This window comes from Polypterus senegalus, chromosome 16 (assembly GCF_016835505.1).
Source record: "Polypterus senegalus isolate Bchr_013 chromosome 16, ASM1683550v1, whole genome shotgun sequence".
NCBI lineage: Eukaryota > Metazoa > Chordata > Cladistia > Polypteriformes > Polypteridae > Polypterus > Polypterus senegalus.
This window is the reverse complement of record NC_053169.1, coordinates 39822589-39844230: the sequence shown is the minus strand read 5'-3', so window position 1 is coordinate 39844230 and position 21642 is coordinate 39822589. Positions and strand designations below refer to the sequence as shown.

Genomic DNA, 21642 nt, shown 5'->3' with positions numbered 1-21642 from the left:
GGACCTCTAAGAAGAGCCGTTTACCTTCTGCTTAAACAAAAAAAAAAACCAGTGGAGGTAACCCGGGCATCAGATTAGGATGACTCCTGGACACCTCCATGTGGTGGGGTTTCTGGCACATTCAAACAGGAGGAGACCTCTGGGCTGCCCTAGGACATGCTGAAGAGAATACATCTCCAAGCTGGCCTAGAAATACCTTGGTATCCCCAGGGAGGAACTGGAAGAGGTGGTGGACAAAAGGGACATCTGGGCACCTTTACTTAGAATGCTAAACCCGTGACCCATAGCAGAGAAGTGGTGGAAATTGAATGGACAGATTGATGCTACGGATTTTAAAAAATAGCTAAATGTGTATGTAAAAAATAAGTATTTCAAGAGTGTAACCATAAAGGATTAAACAAGTGGCTGAAAAATTATTAAAAAAAGACATAATCATAAACATCTCCTTCGCCGGGCATACAAATCCTTGGATTTGTCACAGACCAAGTGTTTGTACTTTCTCCTTGTGGATATTCCTCAGGCAGCCCAAAGACAAGTAGCTCTAAAAACTGGATTAAGTGGCTTCAATAAATGAGTGGAAAAGCAATCCCCAGATCTAAGTTCTTACAACAAAGAGCAGAAAGCATATGGTCATGTTACAAAGCATGCGTCAAGCAGAAGTGGTTGCTCTTTAACCTCTACAGGAAGTAAAGAACTTCAGATCGGAACTCATGTGCACTATGTTAACTTCATGGTTCTCCCGCAAAAGAGCAAGTAGATTATAAAACTGAAGTACAATATTTTGTAGGTAAAGCTGACTTTAGAGCTTATTCACTGCTTGTGCAACTCATGAGCCTCTCCTTGTCCTCAGCTCTTTGTGGTCTCAGGGAGGATGACTTTCTCTAGTCTTCACTGCTTGTCCCATTGTAAGAGTGGTGTGTGCGCTCCGTCCTAGAATACCGTTTCTTGCGTTGGATGAGACAGAAAAGTACACAATAAATAACAGTAAAAGACTGAAGAGACATTACTAAATAATAGGCAAGAACATGAGAATTGGCAAACATCATCACTTCCCAGTCCTCCAATAAACCCACACACAAAGTAACCTGAACCAACTGTCACTGTCAGTTGGTGGTGCTTGGTGCAGGTAACATATAACCAGGACCATATCCTGGCATAAACAAGCTAAGAGACCAATTTGGGGCCAGACTGTAAGTGTGCTTTGAGAAGACTCAATGTTCTTGCACTTCGGTCCCACAATACTGTAGTTGAAACACTTAGGAATCTAAATAGGCTTGAAATGATCCTCCATATGTCAGTCTTCAACTCAGAGTGAGGTTCATCTCTGCTACTACACACCAATTCAGTTTGCATGGCAGTCAATTGTAACTAAACAGCTTCATCACATAAGCTCATTCAACAGTATCATCCACCAAAAAAAGGAACAAAAAAACATCAGCACTTGTCAGTGGGTCTGCTCCCTATGGCTGGTGCTTTGTTTTCAGGACTCTCCAATCAAATTGTTTTAGATCAGAATAGCTCAATTTGAGAGTGATTCATCCATATATACTGTGTACACACAGTTGAAATATCCATCCATCCATTATCTAACCCGGTATATCCTAATTACAGGGTCACGGGGGTCTGCTGGAGCCAATCCCAGCCAACACAGGGCACAAGGCAGGAAACAAACCTCAGGCAGTGCCAGCCCACCGCAAGGCGTGCACACACACACACTAGGGACAATTTAGAATCGCCAATCCACCTAACCTGCACGTCTTTGGACTGTGGGAGGAAACCGGAGTACCCCGAGGAAACCCACGCAGATACGGGGAGAACATGCAAACTCCATGCCGGGAGGACCCATGAAGTGAACCCGGGTCTCCTAACTGCGAAGCAGCAGCACTACCCACTGTGCCACCGTGCTGCCACAGTTCTAATATATATATATATATATATATATATATATATATATATATATATATATATATATATATATATATAACACTTGATAGCGCTGTACAAGCGCTTAACCCGACACACAGACACTGACAACACATTATTAAAACACCAAGAAGCTGTTTAGTTTCTTTTCTTCAGGTAAATAGTGCCCAAAGCACCTCCACCACAATAAACAAATAAACACAATAATATTTAAATCTCCAAATCTCTCCTCCACACCTTTCAGCAAGCTCTGTCCGCTACCACTCAACTCCGGCTCGCTTGCTGGGTCCCATCAATCCTTTAAATAGTCCTTGACCCCAGGAAGTGCTTCTCTCCTTCTGACTGACTGGCACTTCCAGATCTAATGAAGAACTGGCATTTTCTTCAGCCCAGAAGTACTTTGGTGTTTCCGTCCTCATGACTACCTCGTACTTCCAGGCTAAAAGGAAAGTATGAGTGCCCAGGTTCTTCAACAGCTCCCCCTGGTGGCACCCATGACACCCAACGGGGCTGAGAGACCGAACTCCAAGTCCCGGATTCTAACATTGCAGGCGAGCTGCCATCTAATGTTTTGGGGGAAGCAGTGTCGGCAAGTAGGTGACTTCCCTCATCCTTCCATTCCAGGGGTCTCCTGGCCTGGTTGAGCTGCCAGCCGTGCATCAGTATATTTATATATTATACACACAAATATATATATATTTAACATTTCAAGGATCTCCTGAATTTGGCATAATTTTTATTAAATGTGCCCTAAATTGGAGTTTTTGCTGCTTGTTATTTGCTTAGTATCTACTCACTATTCACATTCAATCAGGGGGAGTGTTTTACAGGCTCTTGAAGGATAAATACAGGGAAGGAATTGAGTGTGACACTTCCATTAACTTTGGTTCCATCTGTCTCATTAGAATGGAGGAAGAAATGTCATCCAAAGACTAATAAGGTCACTTCCTGCACGGCTGAAGCTTCTGGCCTAAATCACATTTAAATGGAAGATTCACAGGAAGACGGCATCCACTTCTTGAGCAACTTCTAAAGAGAGTGGAGCTCCGGGCCTCGCAAGTTTTTTATTCTTTGGTGGCACGGTGTCAATCCTAGTTTAAGCATGTTGGTCCTGTTCTTTCTTCGTCCAAGAAGTACATAATTAAACAGGGCTTCCTTCAGGAACTCAACCCTCAATCTTGTTTCTGTTTTCTTATTTCACACAGTGTGCTGTATACATGCATACGTAACCGGGTGGAAATCGGGAAAAGGTTGTGTGTGTCTGTTTGTATTATTTTCATTATTTTAAAATCTTGTCGTCTACACGTAGAAGTGTGTGTGTGTGTCTGTCCAGCCCAGAAGTGGGAGGTGGAGTCGGGGTAAGGGCTCCCCATCCGAGGATACGCAAGCGAGGCCAGCACGTCGGCAAAACGAAACCTCTGAAGAAAGAGTCCCTCAGTTAGCAGCCAATTCCTTAAGTGAGGCGAGAACATTGACAAAATGGTGTCCCTTTTACTTTTCCTCCTGCCGCTAATACAGAAGGGAGGGGAGCATGTCAGCAAAACGAAACCTCAGAAGAAAGGCAGTCACTTAGCTGTTAATACACAAGCGAGGCGAGTATGTCAGCAAAACAAAACTTCCTAGGAGAGAGATGCCCAAAGTAGTGCCTTTCAATTACCGGATATCTCTACATTTCAATTTTATTCCTGACAATTTCAATAGTTTCTGGGACCCCAGGGCTTTTTACAGCCTGGGCTTACACAACTAGTATACTATAAGTCGTTCGTTCATCACCTTCTTTACTTACTGTACTTGTTTTAATTCATCGCTGACCAACGGTCTGTTTGTGAGAAGGTTAACATCTCTGAGGTAAGTACAGAAATGTATTAATGCACTTGTTTGGGCATACAGTATAACGAGCCAATCTTCCTCAATCTTTCCTTAGCTTCATTGTTTAAATGAATAGGACCATTTCCTATTCTTAGCTTGGCTGTCTTTTTTGACTACACAAAGATGTGCCGTTACCATGATGAAGTCAGTCTGAGGGCAGTGTGTGTATCGAGTCTGGGACTGAGACACAGGAGTGGCCCACATGGCACGCCGGTCACTACGACATTTAGAGGCCAGAGAGAGCGTATACAGTGCTACATAGAGTACACAGTCTCCTTTTTTATACATTTTTTTTTAATTCCTGGGAGAACAGCAAAAAGGTTATTTACTTTAAGTAAAACTTGAACTTATTAAAACCATAATGCAGAATTAAAGAGTGAAGTGTTTTTTTTTTTTGCACTCCCATCAGGCCACAAAATTGACATTAGTGTTGTACTTGCTACTGCCGACCTCAAGGGCCAATTTTATTGTGGTTGGTGGCTTTCAAACTGCTTGGTAGGATGTGATAACGGACCTATCATTTAAAGTCTAGGTGGTTTAAAGATTTTGCTGTATCATCACCCAAAAACCACAAAAATCTATTATCAATTTCCCAAACTGGTAATTACTGTCTGTGGCTTGGGTCTCAAGAGATCTCTGCACAGGGTGTGTCATTTTAGCATAAGGAGAAGCTTAGATTTATTAAATTCGCTGCTATTAAAAAAGGAGACAAAGCAAAAATGGCTTGTCACTCAATTATTCTGTAAGAAGGTAGGGCATCACCTCGGCTGACTAAACGTCAACAGTAATGGGACAGAATCTGTGTCAGCCACACTGAATTACACCAAAAATTAAGAGTAGAATGACTCTAACCTTTTCAGTTTTTAGGGCCTAAAATGAGAAGCCTGTGCAAAGGTGGGCCAAAATGTGAAAGATCTTCCTTAACTAACTTAGAAAAAGCAGAATGTGGCATAGCATTCAGTAGTCTTTGCATCTTAACTCTGGAAACCATGAAGTCAGCAGCTGCACTGCTTATTCAGCAAGCTGACACAGTTTAAAAACACAGACTTCTGACCAGGGCCGGATTAAGACGAAACTGGGCCTGCTGCTGCAGCGCAAAAAAGGCCTATTTTTTTCTCTGCACTGGTGCACGTGCATTCGACACTCACCGTACATGCGCACTCAGACCGACCAAGGAGCCTTAATTGCTTGCAACGCAACCAGCAAGCCTTTATTGAACATGAATAATAATAACAACATAGTATCGTAATAACTCGAGATTAACATCAAACTATGTAACATCAACATTCAATAGCAATTGTCTGAAAAGGGCACTTAATGCAGAAAACCTAACAATGAAATACACAAAATTTCTCAATTCTCTTACGAAACAGAGTAAGAAAAAATGAATTTGCAGAGACATTGGGTCAAAGTGACTCAGTTCAGGCTCGAGGGTAAAAATTTGTCCACGATTTATATCGTATGTATATCTTGAGATGGACTGGCAACCAGGCAAGAGCTGGTCACTGCCCAGTGCCTGATCCTGATGGGAAATGCTACAGCTTCCAGTGACCCAGAATGGGATCAAGTGAGCTCAGAAATGTTAAGATGGAAGGATTCAAAGCTATTTAAGTTTGACCAAATAATGGATAACATAATAAGGAAAAGATAAATATGGATATCACTTGTAGTAGTGAAGTTAAAATGGCACTGAATTCCACAGCTCAGAGTTTCCTGTTGTGATTTATTATGTGACCCTGAGCATGTTGCATAACCTGTCTACCCATCAATTGTAGAATATGTGTAAAGAAGTATGCTGAAGCCTATGCACCTATTAAGTGCCAAGATATAGTCTGTGTTATAGAAAGGTGCCTGATGAAATAGAGGTTGGTTAGATGTTCATCTCCAGAACAGAATACTCTAGTGTATGCTGCAGAAGTTGGTACCAATTTATGAAAAGAGGAGGTACAGCACTTGATGGGAAGTTTTGTTATTCTAGCCATATAGGGACTTCAAAAGCTGATGTCACATCATGTGACTTTTTGTCATGGGGTATGTAAGATTTGCCAAACACAGTCACTGGTCTTGTCGCTGCACCATGTCAAATTGCCTGACTGAAAACTACAACAGAGCGACGATCTTCCAGCATAGTCAGGCTCACCCCCTTTTTCTGACAGCCAATAGCATGCTACTTGACAAAGCTGATACTGTACAAAGGGTTAACAGCTGCAGCCAGTTCAGTAGCAACTTCTGCCATGGTATGTAAAATACGAGACATCTAACAGACAAGTTTCTCTTCTGTCTGCGAGGTCCACAGCCCCTGTGCTGCCTGATAGAGCCAGTACTGTTCTAGTGCTGAACGAAGGATTAATAGCTGTGGAGTGTTCAGCCATAGTCACAACCCCGTTTAATTTTTTTCCTTTTCTGTTTTAGTACATGAAAAATGAGACACCAGAAAGACTAGCTTCTCTTCTATGAGTGAGGTTAAGAACACCAGAGTTCCTTACTCCTTGTCGCTAAATTCAATACATTGCTGAACGCTGATTGGTTGTCAACTCTGGCACACTAGGAGCCCGCCTCTCCGACCAAAGAGAAAATCAAACTTCTTTAACTTTATCATAGCCATTCGGAGACAAGTAGGCAACAGTGTTTGAATATGTCACATTAGACATTCAGCTTTATGGCAGTGCGCTGCGGATTGCCTCAGACTGGCTAAGATTGTGTAAATGAAGGCTACGACTAAAGATTTATGAAAAAGTTATCTAATGTTAAGCTTTAGACCAGGGGTCTCCAACTCCAGTCCTGTGGCTTCATGCATAACAGTATGTGCAGAATTCACACTAAAACATGGCATATGGACAAAAGTGGAAATGTGCATACACACAAAAAAATCCAGATGCATAAATCTGCACATTCACCAGCATAAATACCGGTCAACGTGAAAAGTAACACATGTGCATGCGCCTGCTGTTCCACCCTGTCTCCTCACAGAATTACGCCTCTTTGAATATGCAAATCAATATAAATAGATAATAAATTACATCTCTCTTAATAATTTAAATACTGAGATGTATACGTGATATCATTTTCATGATGATTGGAGTTACAGCATGTATTAAACATGGGAACACAGTGGCGAAGTGATAGTGATGAGCTGGAGCCTTGTCCAGAGATTGTTCCTGCCTCCCGCAAGATGCTTGCTGCGCCGTGCAAGACCTTTGATGAAATTATTTATTGCAGCAGTACTCTCTCTTTCAAATGTACTAACCTCCAATTCCTGTCCTTCCTTTTCTTTCTCCAAATAACCAATCGCCACACAATCGGATCTGTAATAGATGTCAAGCCATCTGTAAGCTTAGAATGCCGATTCTTCAAAACTTTTAAGGAACATTGAAATATCTTCGGAGTACATGTTTAATTATTCTATCCATCTATCCTTCCAGTGTCGCACCAGTCCCAGCAAGAAAACAACGTGAGGCAGGAACAATCCTAGCTAGGGCAGCGACACCGTGTCGTCACGTGTTTAATTATTAACAATATAGATTATTTAAATGATGTTAACATTTTATCTGTATAATGTAATAAACATATTTTGCTGCATTTCATCTTAAAATTGATATCGTCATCATATGTAAATATGCCTGCGGTGGGCTGGCGCCCTGCCCTGTGTTGGCTGGGATTGGCTCCAGGAGACCCCCCATGACCCTGTAGTGCGGATATAGCGGGTTGGATAATGGATGGATGGATGTAAATATGCACTTTATAAAGTGGCTCAGGTTGCGCAATATTATAACTGTATCGTAAATTTATAGTGAGGTGATTGTACTAAGTACAAACAGTTCTACAAGGAGCACTTGATGGACTGATTGATTGCGTTTATAGTTCTTGGGATGAAACCGTTTCTGAACCGCGAGGTCCATACAAGAAAGGCTCTGAAGTGTTTGTTGTATGAGAGCAGTTCAAATAGACAGCATGGCTGAGGCAGCGTGTTCTTGATGCTATATATCGATAATCTGATCAGCTGCTGTAGGGCTGTGATTCCACACTCAGATACAGTGGGATTAATACTCTGAGTGGTGCAGTGAGAGTAACAACGCAAAAGCAGCTATCGTATTTGGAATAGTTTGGCCATTCCGTGGACCATTATATTGTTACTTGTTAATTACAATCAGATGCCTTAAACTAATAAACAATATGCGGTAAATTTCAGTGTATTTGATAAAGCTGCATCAGGGATTTGACTTAAAAAAGAAAGGGAAACCACAATGGAACAAAAGCACTGCTTTGACGCTGGGTGCTGCCAGTTTTCAAAATCGAGCGGAGAACTTGTGTACGACAAGCATTTAGCTGCTGTGAAAATGTGCGTGGTTTTACGCCAAGTTTAGGTTTTATATATTGCGATGTGAGTGTGGAAACGGGCTTACACAACACGCACCGTTTATACAAGGAGAGAGCTACTGTGGTGCAAGTTTTCATTCTATCTCTTTTCTTAATTAGTGACCAGTTTTTGCTGCTATTTAACTATTTTCCTTTATTTTAATTGACTTCTCTTTAGATTCGACCGCGGAATTGATTCTTTTTTCCTTAAACGGCACCTAAACATAAATTTGATGTGAAGTGAGCCAACAGATGAGCAACTAAGTTGGGGCCTCAAACTCCAACCAACTTCACTTCATTCAGTTTCTTAATTTGAAGCCAATTCTCGATGCTAATTAAACCTGTTATTTAATTCCTTGGCGCTCAGTCTGCCATGGCAGACATTTCCAAAACTGTAGATTTTCTTTTTTAAGAGAGCTGTCAAAATGTTTTGTGCATCTGAGCAGATCAACATTACTGATGCCTTCACCTTTCTTTATTTTCAGTTATTGTGTGATGGACGCAGGTTGTTGTTTATGTGTTGGTACATTTTGTGTCCTAATATTGTTTGGTTGCTAATTAAGGAAAAAAAGAAATAATTAAGGGGCCTGAGTCTTAAGTTGTGCATCAATTAAAATTAAGGCAAAGAGTTAATTAGCAGCAAATTCTGGTCACTAATTAAGAAAAGGGTTAGAATGAAAACCTGGAGCCACAGTAGCTCTCCAGGAGACCCCTGGTTTAGACACTAAGCAAGGGAAAAAAAAGAGGCAGAGGTGTCTGGCTGGCATAATAAATCTTCTTCCATAATAGACTTTGGATGCCTGCAGAACTCAACTGGATATTGTAGCAACAGTAGTAATTGTAGTATTGTCATGTGCATAGGTACAGTGAAATTCTGTCTGAGCAACATGCCACCGCTATCTAGCAACTATGATTAGTAAGAATGTATTAAAATACAGAACCTTGTGTTATTTAACAGAAAACACACACACACACACAAAATCAGCTTACCTGATGCACTCTTTGCACCTACCTGAAACCTTGCTGAAAAAACCCGAGAATAATCCAGTACACTTAGCACTGCACATCCTAAATATTTCTCCTTGACACTTTGACACTTGACACAAAAAAAAAAGATCAGTCGCAGTAGAAGAAAAATATAATAGACAATGTAGGTACAGAATTTAAGAAGCACTTTTTAAAATAATATTCTGGTGTAGACTTTTGTCTACTTCTTCTGGCTAAAAAACATTAAACTAGTAATGCTTAAACACTACCAGTATGTTTCAAGTTGGCCTCAGAGCAAACTGTTGGCCCTTAAAGTTTAGAAGTGAAATGAGTGCAGCCACCACAATCTAAAAACGCGAAGAGGAACATGCTGAAATGTCAATACTGTATAGTAAAATAGGTAAAAATAAGCGCTAGAGCATGACGTCATTTAGGTAAGGAGATACGGCCATTTTAACAGACAACACAAGTGCTGAAATATCAGTTCAATGAGTTTTGTGAGCGTAACTGTTTAAAAACCCTGTGCACTGCTAGGAAAATGAACACCTAACAAATACTTACATTTCTACCACATCTATAGTGTATATCGAATATTTCTTCCCCTTTGGTAACAAAAAAAAGGCAAGTTGATATAATTATGTGTGCACTCTATATGGGATCTATAAACTGTCATGTTCCTTTACATTCACAACATATTTATGAATATCAATGAACCATTTTGCATGCTGACATTTTTTGGTTTCATAGTTGGTCAGAGAGTAAAAGATGGCAAGAATCAGTGTTTGAGAAGTAATTTTAATAGAATACTTTCAGGGATTGTAAGTGTCTTTAGGGCAGCTATATAAATAATACAATATTATACAGTTCTTATAAAAAGTATCTTCCCCTCTTGGATGTTTTCACATTTCATTGTTAAATAACATTGAATCAGAGCAGATTTAATTTGGCTCTTTTGACAATGATCAACAGAAACAAAAAGATTCTTTAATTTCAAAGTGAAAACAACTCAACAAACAAAGCAAAGTGCTCTAAATGAATTACAATAATACAACACAACATAACCGATTGCATACATATTCACCCCTTCAATTTGACACCCCTAAATTATTACTGTTGAGGCCAGTTGGTTTCAGAAGTCCCATAATTATTTCAAAGGAGATCAGCTGTAGTCAGAATTTCAGATTGATGGTGGTATAAATGAACCTTATCTGGAAAATCCACATTGTGGTGAGTCAGCTTCACAGCATAACCTACACATGAGAACAAAAGAACACTCTAATCAGATCAATAAACAGAAAAATGAAAAGCTCAAGCAAGGGATAAAGAAAACATCTAAGTCAGTGAAAATCACCATTCATTGATAAAATGGAAAGAGCATGGCACAGCTGTAAATCTGCCAGGAACAGGCCATGCACAAAAAAGTAGTGATCGTGAAGAAGACCAGCAGTGAGGAAGGCCACCAATGGACTGATTAGAACTGTGAAGGAGTTACAAGCTGAGGTATATAAGACTGAAGAGACTGTGCAGACACGTGGTGCTAATGTGCTTCACCCATCATGGCTTTAGAAGAGAGTGGCAAAAAGAAGGCCACTGCTTAAAAAACTCATACACATGACAGCACGGGGAAGATTTTGAAGTCAGCTGGCAGAAGTGTACTGTATATGGTCTGATGAGGCCAAATTGCAGCTTTTTGCCCATCAGACTAACAAACATGTTTGAACACTGCACCTTTTCAAAAACACACCATACCCATCATGAAGGATGGCAAATAGAGCAAAATACAGGGAAACCCTTGATAAAACCTGATACAGTCTGCAAGTAACTTGAACCTTGGAAGAAGATTTGTTTTCCAGCAAGACAACAGTCTTAAACGTAAAGCCAAAGCTACACAGGAATGGCTGAAAACAACAATGTTAATGTACTGGAGTGTCCAAGTCAGAGTCCGGATCTCAGCCCAACTGAAAATTAGTGGCAGAACCTGGAAAAAGGTGTTCACTCACAATACCCATACAATTCAATAGAGCTTGAGCAGTTATACCATGGATGGATGGATGGACTGTACAGTACATTTCGGAAAACATTGTGGCACGTATGCAACATTATTCATATTCATTCACCATCAGCCTTCACACATTATACAGTTCATGTCTAGATTTGGTCATTTATTACTAAAATGTGAAAAATGTTTCTGTTTTAACAATGTGTTTACATAGATTGTTGTAGACACAAAACACGCATAAAATTATTTATCCTTACAATTCTGGGTAGCTCACTCCCAGATAATCAATCAAGGCAGAAACTGGGAGAACTTCTTGCCCATTTTGAGGCGGTGGGGAGATGGTATAGCAGGCTGCTGCTTGCTGCTTGGGCTTATGGACACATTTCCAAAACAAAAGAGGCTGACGGAGAGGTGTGAAGGGATTTAAGGTGGGCCGGATTTACAAGTTTTTTCGTTGCCTCTGGTAGTTCTAGTGTTAAAGAATAAACAGGAACTGCGAAATTAAAGGCATGCAAGTAAAATGTATAAAGAAGATGATTCTCAGGACATTCAGCTCACACAACAAACAATTAGTAAGCAGAAAGGGCCAGCACTTTATTTGCTTATTAGCTCACAAATGAACATCTTCTGCTTGTCTAAGGTTAACCACCACATGCCCTTAAGAATTGGATACAGACAGACATACATGAAAGTTTATCAATAGTAACGACAGACTGTAAAAGTTAAGTATTCTACAGATTTAAATACATTGATTATTCATCCTCCTGTTTCTAAAAGCTATTTCAAAGTTTCTACAGTGTTACTAAGAGCAGGGGACCAATTTAGCAGACTCTAGACAGTATACCAGGGCACAGTCACACACACACTCCCTCCTACACAGCCCATTAAGCATGGCCAATTACTGAATTATTGGCACCTATTGTTTTGATGAAATAATAAAGTTTATGCCATTTTTTCTAATCTTTACCCAAAGTTCCAATAATTCTATAGGGCACTCCATGATAGGGATGCTCCAATCAGGTTTTTTAAGGCCAATAGAGATCACTGATTTCATGTTACTTGATTAGCAGATTCTGATACACTTTCAGATTTTTTTTTCCTTCATCCCTTTAAAAAACTTTTTACACTAAGCTCCAGCATAACCAAACACACAGAAGATTTATGCCCTATTTTAATTGGATTTTTATATTTAAACTTTAGACCACAGGTGTTTATTATTAACAAAATGAAATTCTGTAGGCTTATTGTTCAGTGACCCTAAAAATACTAAAATAAAGTATGTATTTTAAGGAAATGTTTATTAACTAAAAACTATGTACAAAACATATTCATAATACACATGGCATAAAAGAAAATAAAATGCTTCTCATTAATTACAAGTTGCCATATTGTTTAATTTTTTCTGTAATGTACTATATTATATATATAATAATATATATTATACACACACTCACACCTATATATATATATATATATATATATATATATATATATATATATACATACATATATACAGTACATATATATATTCTTACACAATTAATTAATTGATATTGGCAACTAAACACTGCTTAAATGTAAATATACACGCACTTAAAGGTTTTAATCATTTTAAATCATTAATTGCACCACAGCTTCATTGATATTAAAGTATACATTTCCTAGATTTATTTAAACAGGTGTGTGTTTTTTTCCTTCAGTGTATCAGCTAGACATTTGAAATTCTTGAGGTGTAATTCTAAATATGGGTTACCATTTTAATTATGTGGTTTCTTACCAAAACTTATGCTGTATAACACAACAACAAATAATAAACGCAGTACAAATCTTTAAAAAAAGCTGTAAATGTATCTAATGTTCAAAAGTTGTTTATCACAAAAATACAAGAGAAATGTATTTCACAGGTTTATAAGTAAAAGAAGCATTTTGTTTTTAAGCTAACAAGCCTATTGTTAACTAAGCAGTGATTTCAAATTCGTCTTCATCTTTTCTTTTACAATTAAAAATGTAAGCTGCTGCACACGCACTGAAGCCTGCTGTCCAAACTGAAACATTGTCTGTTTTAATTTAAAGGACAAAGTAAAAGGTCTGAATTCAGTACAGTAGCTTTTCTTGCAGTTTGTCTAACTGCAGAAGACAACACCTGCAATTCCTTTTTTCTCTATTTAAAAAAATTCCTAACACCATATATCAATTTCAGACAACAACCAAGTTGGGATTCAAAGCCTGTTGAAGGAGAAGTGATAGCCAGTGACCACAATGCCATTCCAGGAACGACCAATGCTTGCTGAAACAACAAAAGTGGGCTATATTTCTATCATCAATTAATAACTACTTTAGAAATTTTGTTCTAAAGTAAATCTCTTTCTATAAATATAAAAAATATACTATATTTAAATACAAATAAATATAAATATATTTTCTTCAGCCATTCAGAGGTGGATTTGCTGGTGTGTTTTGGGTCATTGTCCTGTTGCAGCACCTAAGATCGCTTCAGCTTGAGTTGACGAACAGATGGCGGACATTCTCCTTCAGGATTTTTGGTAGACAGTAGAATTCATGGTTCCATCTATCACAGCAAGCCTTCCAGGTCCTGAAGCAGCAAAACAACCCCAGACCATCACACTACCACCACCATATTTTACTGTTGGTATGATGTTCTTTGTCTGAAATGCTGTGTTCCTTTTACGCCAGATGTATCAGGACATTTGCCTTCCAAAAAGTTCAACTTTTGTCTCATCAGTCCACAAGGTATTTTCCCAAAAGTCTTGGCAATCATTGAGATGTTTCTTAGCAAAATTGAGACGAGCCTAATGTTCTTTTTGCTTAACAGTGGTTTGCGTCTTGGAAATCTGCCATGCAGGCCGTTTTGCCCAGTCTCTTTCTTATGGTGGAGTCGTGAACACTGACCTTAATTGAGGCAAGTGAGGCCTGCAGTTCTTTAGACGTTGTCCTGGGGTCTTTGTGACCTCTCGGATGAGTCGTCTCTGTGTTCTTGGGGTAATTTTGTTCGGCCGGCCACTCCTGGGAAGGTTCACCACTGTTCCATGTTTTTGCCATTTGTGGATAATGGCTCTCACTGTGGTTCGCTGGAGTCCCAAAGCTTTAGAAATGACTTTATAACCTTTACCAGACTGATAGATCTCAATTACTTCTGTTCTCATTTGTTCCTGAATTTCTTTGGATCTTGGCATGATGTCTAGCTTTTGAGGTGCTTTTAGTCTACTTCTCTGTGTCAGGCAGCTCCTATTTAAGTGATTTCTTGATTGAAACAGGTGTGGCAGTAATCAGGCCTGGGGGTGGCTACGGAAATTGAACTCAGGTGTGATACACCACAGTTAGGTTATTTTTAACAAGGGGCAATTACTTTTCACACAGGGCCATGTAGGTTTGGATTTTTTCTCCCTAAATAATAAAACTATATTCTTACACAATTAATTAATTGATATTGGCAACTAAACACTGCTTAAATGTAAATATACACGCACTTAAAGGTTTTAATCATTTTAAATCATTAATTGCACCACAGCTTCATTGATATTAAAGTATACATTTCCTAGATTTATTTAAACAGGTGTGTGTTTTTTTCCTTCAGTGTATCAGCTAGACATTTGAAATTCTTGAGGTGTAATTCTAAATATGGGTTACCATTTTAATTATGTGGTTTCTTACCAAAACTTATGCTGTATAACACAACAACAAATAATAAACGCAGTACAAATCTTTAAAAAAAGCTGTAAATGTATCTAATGTTCAAAAGTTGTTTATCACAAAAATACAAGAGAAATGTATTTCACAGGTTTATAAGTAAAAGAAGCATTTTGTTTTTAAGCTAACAAGCCTATTGTTAACTAAGCAGTGATTTCAAATTCGTCTTCATCTTTTCTTTTACAATTAAAAATGTAAGCTGCTGCACACGCACTGAAGCCTGCTGTCCAAACTGAAACATTGTCTGTTTTAATTTAAAGGACAAAGTAAAAGGTCTGAATTCAGTACAGTAGCTTTTCTTGCAGTTTGTCTAACTGCAGAAGACAACACCTGCAATTCCTTTTTTCTCTATTTAAAAAAATTCCTAACACCGTATATCAATTTCAGACAACAACCAAGTTGGGATTCAAAGCCTGTTGAAGGAGAAGTGATAGCCAGTGACCACAATGCCATTCCAGGAACGACCAATGCTTGCTGAAACAACAAAAGTGGGCTATATTTCTATCATCAATTAATAACTACTTTAGAAATTTTGTTCTAAAGTAAATCTCTTTCTATAAATATAAAAAATATACTATATTTAAATACAAATAAATATAAATATATTAAGTATAGAAAAAATATCTGCTTGCACTGCAGCTTTACGTTACAGTCCATGGGGCACAGCGGAAATGCTTAAAAACTTACCAAATACGTATTGATCCATGTCTTGGGATTATACGCATACATCATAAAATAGTTTATACCTGTCATTTTTTAACCAAAAAAAGAAAAACATACATACATTACAGTTTTTCTGAATTGTAAAACACTAAACCCCATTCTCTGAATCAAAAAGCACAGTGGCCTGAACTTATTTATTGAATCACTCACTCTTTTGACAATACCATGAACAATTTTCACCTAGTGAAACACAATTTGCAGGTCTCATTGACTCTTTCTGCAAAACTTTTAACATATTCTCATGTAATAAAACACATTTTGCACTACATTGCACTTGTGATGCATAATGGAAACCCCAAGTGGCAAAAGGTAAAAACAAATAAAGCATGGCTGTCAGAAATTAAACACTCTTGACTCAAAACTGATCACACATATTTCAAATGACATGACACAACCAACATAAGACAGTTCAAAGTGTACACAAGTATCTGAAGGTTCATGTCAACAATGGACAGAAACTGTCAGAGATGCAGAAGATGACTGTGTATAAGAGATGGGGTATGAGGAGGAAGAGGGGCAGAGGAGACAAATACTGTAGTAGTAATTTGTAATGAAGTTTGAGCTACTGTCATATAGCATGTTCTTGTCTGTGGAATTGCAAAGAGGGAAACAGGACAAAGAGTACAAACTAATAACAACAAATTCTCTGTGTCCACCATAATCTGGAGATTCAGACAAGACAACAGGTACAGTATATTTTTTTTATCATTGAAAGTTCACAGTACTACTGTATACAGATGTTTCAGTAGACTGGAAGGAAAGTTCATCACTGTTTGTGCTGTACTAAAAGAATATTTTTGTGACTGTACATTCACTTGTTGTGGAACTGCAAGACTGCCACACGAGTGTGGACGGACAGCTATGTTCAGTCAGCAGTAAGAGGCCATTATAGTTGACATGGTCCATCACAACAGTACCATTAGACTGTGAGATATACAGCAATCAGTTATTAAAGACAACACAGACATTGAAGGAATCTACAGTGTCAGCATTTCCACCACTGACTATGTCCTCCAATGCAACAAGGTGCACATGAAGCAAGTGTACAGAGTACCCTTCGAGCTGCGATTTCAGTATATGCAAGGAAGTGTACATTCAGACACATTTATAGTAGTCCAGATTGTTTACAGTATAATATTACTGTATATTATATATATATATATATATATATACACTACTATCTAGCTGAATGACATCTCAGTATGTACAATATACTCTACAGCATAGGTCTGGCTTTCTGTAGCACTTACAAAACTGTACATCTACAGTGGTGCTCGAAAGTTTGTGAACCTTTTAGAATTTTCTATATTTCTGCATAAATATGACCTAAAACATCATCAGATTTCCACTCAACTCCTAAAAGTAGATAAAGAGAAACCAGTTAAACAAATGAGACAAAAACATTATACTCGGTCATTTATTTATTAAGGAAAATGATTGAATATTACATATTTGTGAGTGGAAAAAGTATGTGAACCTTTGCTTCAGTATCTGGTGTGACCCCCTTTGCAGCAATAACTGCAACTAAATGTTTCCGGTAACTTTTGATCATCCCTGCATACCGGCTCGGAGGAATTTTAGCCCATTCCTCTGTATAGAACAGCTTCAACTCTGGGATGTTGGTGGGTTTCCTCACATTAACTGCTCGCTTCAGGTCCTTCCACAATATTTCAATTGGGTTAAGGTCAGGACTTTGACTTGGCCATTCCAGAACATTAACTTTATTCTTCTTTAACCATTCTTTGGTAGAACAACTTGTGTGCTTGGGGTTGTTGTGTTGCTGCATGACCCACCTTCTCTTGAGATTCAGTTCATGGACAGATGTATTAGAATTCTCAGATATAATTCAGAATTTATTGTTCCATCAATGAAGGCAAGCCGTCCTGGCCCAGATGCAGCAAAACAGGCCCAAATCATGATACTACCACCACCATGTTTCACAGATGGGATAAGGTTCTTATGCTGGAATGCAGTGTTCTCCTTTCTCCAAACATAACGCTTTTCATTTAAACCAAAAAGTTCTATTTTGGTCTCATCCGTCCACAAAACATTCTTCCAATAGCCTTCTGGTTTGTCCATGTGATCTTTAGCAAACTGCAGATGAGCAGCAATGTTTTTTTTGGAGAGCAGTGGCTTTCTCCTTGGAACCCTGCCATGCACACCATTGTTTTTTAGTGTTCTCCTGATGGTGGACTCATGAACATGAATATGAACATTAGCCAATTTGAGAGAGGCCTTCAGTTGCTTAGAAGTTACCCTGGGGTCCTTTGTGACCTCGCCGACTATTGCACGCCTTGCTCTTGCAGAGATCTTTGTTGGTTGACCACTCCTGGGGAGGGTAACAATGGTCTTGAAATTCCTCCATTTGTACACAATTTGTCCAAACTCTTTAGAGATGGTTTTGTAACCTTTTCCAGCCTGATGAGCATCAACAACTCTTTTTATGAGGTCCTCAGAAATCTCCTTTGTTTGTGCCATGATACACTTCCACAAACATGTGTTGTGAAGAGCAGACTTTGATAGATCCCTGTTCTTTAAATAACACAGGGTGCCCACTCACACCTGATTGTCATCCCATTGACTGAAAACACCTGACTCGAATTTTACCTTCAAACTACCTGCTAATCCTTGAGGTTCACATACTTTTGCCTCTGACAAATATGTAATATTTGATCATTTTCCTCAATAAATAAATGTCCAAGTATAATATTTTCGTCTCATTTGTTTAACTGGTTTCTCTTTTTCTACTTTTAGGACTTTAGTGAAAATCTGATGATGGTTTAGGTCATATTTATGCAGAAATATAGAAAATTCTAAAGAGTTCACAAACTTTCAAGCACAACTGTACATACAGAGAATGATTGAATTGGATTCCATGGAGAGACTCCATGAATACATTATTGTGTTCAATCTTACAAAGAGGAGGAGAAGACAAGAACATAATTGGCCAAGTGCTGGATCTGAGAAGGATCTGCACTGGTAGCCAGTTCAAATCTCCATTACTGCTAAAGGAGATCCTACTCTGCTGGGCCCTTGAGCGAGGACCTTAACACTCTAGGAGTGCTGTACAATGGCTGACCCTGAGCTCTGTCCCCAAGGGGTATACGAAAAGCAACAAATTCCTAATACAAGAAAATTGTATAAGGCGAAATAAAGAACAAATAATTGGCCAGCGTGGTGGCAATGTGACACTATGTGCTGCCTTAAGCAACCACAGGGTTCTATACTGTCATGTCACACTGGCGCCATAGAACACCCAGCATCTTCTTACATTTCTTGGTGATCTTTGAGATGTCTTGTTTGAACTTGAACAGCAGGATCATGAGGTGAACGAGCATCAATCCTATGTTATAGTTTGGAACAATGGCAGTTTTCACCGTGCTGATCAGGTAAGAGAATGGTATAACATCAACAAGCCACTTGTCAACTTGTACCTTCCATCGTACTCTACTTTCCTTAACCTGATATAGGCAGTGTAAGGTATATGACAGGCAACCCTACACCAGGGTAAATCTTCTACAGGCCATGGAATTTGCCTGTGGTGACATTGGTGTGGAGTTGTGTCAAGGCTAGATTTGGCGCAGGAAAAGGTTCTTACCTCATTGCCTGGCGAGGGGGGATATAGCAAGAGATATTGATGAAGTGCTGTGGCTTGACCCAGCCCAAAGACATGATGAAGCCCACTGACCAATTACTGTACTTGTTTACAGTCCTTTGATTCTGTCCCCTTCATAGTGCATTATGGGCTGAGGACTGTAGTTTACTTCTCATTAACAGTATGGACATTTCTGCCATTTCCAGTACTTTATTTTTACTTTGTATACAGTATATGCTGAATCTTTTTTCAAAATGCATTTACGGTATTGTAAACAATGAACATTTCTCCTGGATCCTGTCACAAAACGAGACAAAGACAGAAAAAGGTTTGGGGCAGCCACCCATGTAATTAGGTATCCTGGCTGCAAAGTCGTTTTCTTTTTCCAAATACAGCACTGAAGTGCTTACAACAGAGTCCAAAACAAGACTGTCAGAGAAGGGAAAAGGGAAGGCTTTTAAAGGGGGAGGCAGGAAGTGAGGTCATAAGGATTGGGCACATGTTCATCTTTCATTGGATTAGTCCCGGATGTGACATCAGGGGGGCGGGAGCTGGCAAGGTCTGTCTCCATTGGCTCGGTCCCAGAAGTGACGTCCAGAGAGACAGGTGGAACCTCCCGGGTTAGGTCTACAGGGAAGTGAGAAAGAGAGTTAGTGCACTCTGCCACATCCCGGTATGGCTCAGAACTGCCTTCACTCGAGCCCTTTAGCTGCCTCCCATGCGCGCGTGTGTGACACTCTATATGCCCTGAACACAGTGCTTTCCATTTTTTGTTGTATTTTTATTTCGATTTTTTTGTGTACGATCTGAAGACATTGTTTGATTTTGAGCACAGGTAAACCTGTTTTGAGGCAAATGTTTGATTTTGCAAGAAGAATCAGGAGTTATGTGAATGTAGTATGAGAATGGGGTTTTGTGTTTACTGTGTCGAGAAAAAGATAAAAGATTTCACAAAATGTGTTTCAGTAATTCAGAAAAACTGTACGAGGTTCAGCCATTTTAAAAAGACCACCAGCCATGTAAAATAGCTCAGTATTTAGTCTTCCTCCGCAACAACTTTTTACCACTATGGGGGGGTAGTTTTCTCCTGATAGACCAAATCCCAGTAAACTTTTCATACCACGTGGTTGTTTTCTTTTACTTCTATATTTTTGTGAGAATTCACCCTAGCAAATAGAAAACGCATTATCATCATCACAAGAAAAATAGTGTTAGGTATATGTGATAAAAGGAGCATTTCCAGATTCCTTTTGTTGTTAGAAACATACATTGGGAACACGGAAGGCATGGTTCAATACTTGACAACTATCTTGGCTTGAAAAATGGATGTATTTGTATGTTTTTAAGCTCTTCCTCATGCCCCATACGCTTCATTGGAAGTGCCTGAGCGGGCAAGATTTTTTTTTTTTTAACTTATAATAAGTTCTTAACTTTAAAACACAATTTCACGTAGCAAATACATGTGTGCCCTGAATAACTTCAACATGAAAAATGAGGAAATTGACTTTTAAACTCAACAAAGCTCACCAATCCTACCCAACTAATTTCACAAAAATAACAATCAGTATTATTTTGTAACATGTCTGCTGGGTGACCCAAGTAAAGTAATTAGAAAAATGATACCAATTTTCCGTCTCTTCTACATTTCAAAGGACCTACGGTGCTCCTGTCTAACCTATCCAAGTAAACCGTTTAACACACAAACAGCTACATGCACCCATTTTCAAAGGCACTTAATCCATTCACCATCTTGCAGGTGCTGATGCGTATCCCAACAGCATCACACGAGGGGCAGGATGAAGCCTGGGACAGAGCAGCAGTTAGTGACAAGGCACACCAACACTCACTCATGCCAGCTGCTCCTGTGGCACTGCCAAGATAATGCTTTACTCTGCCTACTTTATCGTTGCTCATTTTTATACCAAGTACAACTTCCAATTACTGTCAGAGTACTAGGTTTTCTCCATCCATCTTCTCTACCCAAAAATAAGCTTATTTTAACCTAGAGCATTAAAAAGCTGAACACAAGAACATCCGTCATTTTTGTACTTTTCTTATTGTTTGAAACGCCACTGCAATATAATAATAATAAAAAAAAAATCATTTTCCACAAGCCTCTATGCAAATATGTTTTAAGTTATTTGCAACAACTACATTGTTTTAGTTCTCTGTGACGCAGGAATTTTTCAAAATGAACAAATAATCCATATAAATGACTGCTGGTGGTGCCTTTGTACGTTTTGAAGATTAAAGGGCCGTTTTAAATAAATAATTAAATATGTCTGATTGCACTGCACGCTCCATAAACAAAGCCTTTTTTTTGAGAGAACATCTGTTCAGATACCAGCATGTGTCAGGCTGGCATGCAAAGGAGCTTTGCTGGTACTTTTTTGGCACTGATTGGCAGCCCAAAACTGTCAAATATGCAGTGCCAACATTTCATTGTCATCTTACTGCTTGCATTTTTGGTTTGAAGTATTCA

At 38.8% G+C, this 21642-nt stretch overlaps 1 protein-coding gene across 3 annotated transcripts in view; it reads right to left on the bottom strand.

Annotated features, from left to right (window-relative positions):
• socs5b (suppressor of cytokine signaling 5b) overlaps nucleotides 1–21642 on the bottom strand; it is a 156282-nt gene that overhangs the window by 14693 nt on the left and 119947 nt on the right. For 2 of the 3 annotated variants that reach the window (XR_005630818.1, XR_005630819.1), the window contains one exon: nucleotides 9917–10385. The exons of the other annotated variant lie outside the window; for it this stretch is intronic. The gene's annotated coding sequence lies outside the window, so the exon portion shown is untranslated. Of the gene's footprint in view, nucleotides 1–9916; nucleotides 10386–21642 lie in introns of those variants that run through there. 3 annotated transcript variants of the gene reach the window in all.